General features: G+C 49.0%; 1 protein-coding gene across 5 annotated transcripts in view; it reads right to left on the bottom strand.

Moving 5' to 3' along the window:
* Nucleotides 1-3,639, bottom strand: part of NEK5 (NIMA related kinase 5) — a 49,373-nt gene that overhangs the window by 10,754 nt on the left and 34,980 nt on the right. The gene's annotated exons all lie outside the window — the stretch shown is intronic.

The raw sequence follows: 3,639 nt of genomic DNA on the forward strand, positions 1-3,639 counted from the left end.
CTACCCACAACAAACCCATGCTGGCTATCCCTTAGAATGTTAGCCTGGGCCAGTCCCTCAAGGATGGCCTCCTTAATAAACTTTTCTAGGATCTTCCCCAGGATAGAAGTCAGGCTAATGGGCCTGTAGTTAGCCGGATCCACTCTCCTCCCTCTTTTGAAGATCGGCACCACATTGGCCTTCTTCCAGTCTTCAGGCACTACACCAGAGCGCCAGGTCTCGATGATCTCCTGAGGTCCCTTCCAGCCCTAATGTCTATGAAATCAGTTTTGTAACATGTTTAGCCTCAAGGCTGCCCTTCATAGCTTCTGAATTCAAATGCTAGCTCAGTAAATCTCACCCAGCACCTCAGAGAAGTTACGAAGGGCTGCTTTGAAGTAAGAAGGTTAGAACCGTGGCTATACCAGGTGCAGAGCTAGGACCCCCTGAGCTTGATGGCCCTGGGCAGTCAAGTTTACCTGTTGTGCAATCTGGCCTTTCTACTATCTCCCCCTTTATCCTGGCTGTGATGCCTTTGATGCAATGTTTTATCACAATTTGGGAGGCTGTGCTCCATCCCTGCAGTAGCACTTAGGTGTTTATTTCCATTCCTCTCATCTGCCATTCTAGCCCAATACATATTTGTCCTACCAAACCCCATCAACAGCCGCATGCTGGCCTCCCAGGTCCACTCTCTCTCTTAAAGCCTAATCAGGACTTTCTCTGGCAGTCTTCCCCCTTTCAAGCCTTCAGCTGCCTCTCTTGGAAACTTAATCTGTAATGTGCTTAGTTCATTCTTGGCTTTCCACTCCTCTCTACAGTAAGTGTGGCTCAGACTGGCCTTTCCCCTGGGTATGCTTGCCTACCCATTGCTCTATACAGCAAATGTGCTTGCTCTCACTCTGCCTATCCCAGGCAGGCTACCCCATCACCAAGGATCCTGGTTTTCTCTGATAAAAAAAATCCCCAATTTTTGGTTTAAAAAAAGTAACCCAAAATCCACATTTTCCATGATTAAAATAAAACACCACTATATAGCAAAAGCTTTACTGTGCAGCACCCATGAGAAATGGGTGGTGCCAGATAATCAAATATGCTGATTACCTGAGAAGCCCAAACAGGCATTTTTGCCTGTTTGAGCTGCCGCATCTGGTGCACCACCACCCTTCCACCATGTCGCTGCCCCTCCCACTGCATCAGTGTGCCAGGATACAGGAAGAAGGGCCCCACGCAGGCTGCTATGCCCTGGGCCACGGGGGCTCAGCAGAGCAGGCTGCTTTGCCCCAGGCCGCGGGGGCTCAGCGAAACCAGAAGTGCCACAGTGGGTGCTTCTAGTTTCACTTTTACCTTAGGAACTGGCATGCCGGTTAATACAGCATGCTGGTTTGTAAGGTGTCAAATAACATCATTAGTAGTGTTTAATTTCATTAAAATGAAACACCACTGTATATAGGTATCTGGAAAAATGGATATAGATCATGGAAAAAGGTGGATTTAGGGTTACTTTTTTTAAACTGAAAAAATTGGGGATTTTTTTATTAAATCAGAGAAATCCAGGATCCCTGCCCATCACTCACTGAGCACGTCTACAAGCTGTTTACTGACTAATTTGCTTCTCAGTAAAGTCTTAGCATCTACACATTCAGCCCTAGTAAGCCACAATAAACGAATAAATGCAGCCATAGGATAGTATTTGTCAACGTAAATACTATTCTACAGCAGTGTTATTTAGTGCACTGCAACGCATGTGTAGACGCTAACAGGGCTGGCTAGGGCACGTATAAACACAATTTTGGCCCAGGCCTGCTGCTCCCCCACACCTGCCGCTGTGGCCCAGCTTCATATTTGGCTAGTATCACCATAAAGCCCAGCACCCTGCCAGGCTCCCTAAGTGGCCTCCATGCTCTCTATAAGCCACTCCCATGTCTTGTGACAAATGCAAACAAAATCCCACCAACTTAATATAAACTATAATCCCTGGGTACCTTTGACCCAAAACTCTACAGCCTTTCCCCAGTGAACTCCTTTCCCTTCTGTGTCCAGGGCAAAAATGTGTCCCCAGCCCAGGAATGAAGCTCAAAGAGCTCTAGGCTCTGCTCCCTTCCCATCACAAGCATTTTAATTCTCATACCAGGCACAGGGGTAGTCATCACCAGGGATCCTGGTTTTCCATGATTAAAAAAAAATTAAAAAAAAATCACAAATTCTCTGATAAAAAATTGCAAATTCTCTCATAAAAATCCCAAAATCCGTGGTTAAGATTAAATGCTCCCCAAAGCCCTGTTTGTGCCACTTGCCCTCCACCCACTGCCCCTACCTCCCAGCCCTGCTGGAGGGCACCCTCAGCTGCCATAGCTATGGGCCCAGGGACCCAGGTCCGCAGCCCCCTGCCCCCAGTGGAAGGCAGCGGCTGCTACAGCAGGAGCAGGAGCTGGCTCCTTCCCTGCTGCTTTCCTCCGCAGGCAGGGGCAGCAGTGAGGGGCATAACCCTGCACTGCCCCCATGCACACAGAGGAAGTGTAGCCAGGGCAGTGCAGAGCTTGCAGGAACAGGCAGCTTTCATGCATGGCCCTGCTGTGCCCTGCCGCACCAGTCGCACATGCTGCTCTCCGAAGGGCCTGGGGGAGGACAGCAGGGCAGGAGTGCAGCATTTGTGACCCAGGTTTTGCAGCTGGCTGGGCACTCCAGACGGAGGATGGGGGCCTTGCAGTTTCCCCGCTCCCAGCCGGAGTGCCTGGCCAGCTGCTAGCCCCACCTCCATGGCCAGTGAGTGCCCAAGTCAGCTGAGGAAGCGGGGGAGGCTGCAATCCCCACTTCCCCTCCCCCAGCCGGAGTGCCCCGCTGGCTGCAAACCTCCCCTCTCTCTCAACCCCTATCCAGTTTCCCGTCCAGCCCTGCAAACCCCAAGCCCCACTTATCTCCAGCAAGATGCCTGAGCCTGAAGCAGCTTCTGGTAAATGCAAGCATCAAAGCCCCGCCCTTCCCCCTCTCCCTTCCCCCTCCGGGCAGGACTGAGGGTTTCCTGCCCCTTTTGCAAACAGCTCATATAGGCTGGAACTCTTCCAGCCTGCAGAGCTCTTTGCAAACATGGGAAATCAGCAGGTTTCTCTTCTAAAAGGGAAAATCTGCGTTCTCTCTGATAAAAATGGGAAATTCGTGGTTTTCTCTGTTTTTCCATGGGAAACAGAAAACCCGGATCCCTGAGCATCACTATCAGGAGCCTGGAGTTCTGCAACAAGCCTGCAACTGCTCTCTCCAACTTTGCAGAACCTGCTTTTAGCTCTCCCCCAGTTGCCTATATCACCATATAAGTAATAGGGGTTAACCTTAGGTCCCTGCTACACAAAGTAAAAAAAGATGAATAATAATTGAATTGCCTTCTAAATAGATTTTAGTGCAATTCTAATGTTAATAATGATATGTCAGAAATTAGAAGCAAGAACTTGTAAAACAGGATCCTACCAAATAAACTGGTTCAAGAAAGGGAGGAAAGTGGATCCAGCAAACTACAGGCCCATCAGCCTGTTAGAAATATTATTATTAGGAATGCATAATGAATATAGAGTGTCATTGAAACTGCACGGTCTGCAGTTTCTGCCTCATATCTGATAAAGGGAAACACCATCAAAAACCCATTGTGCTAAAAAGTAACACTCCCTT

Source organism: Crocodylus porosus, unplaced genomic scaffold (assembly GCF_001723895.1).
Source record: "Crocodylus porosus isolate Cpor-Errol unplaced genomic scaffold, CroPor_comp1, whole genome shotgun sequence".
Taxonomy (NCBI): domain Eukaryota; kingdom Metazoa; phylum Chordata; order Crocodylia; family Crocodylidae; genus Crocodylus; species Crocodylus porosus.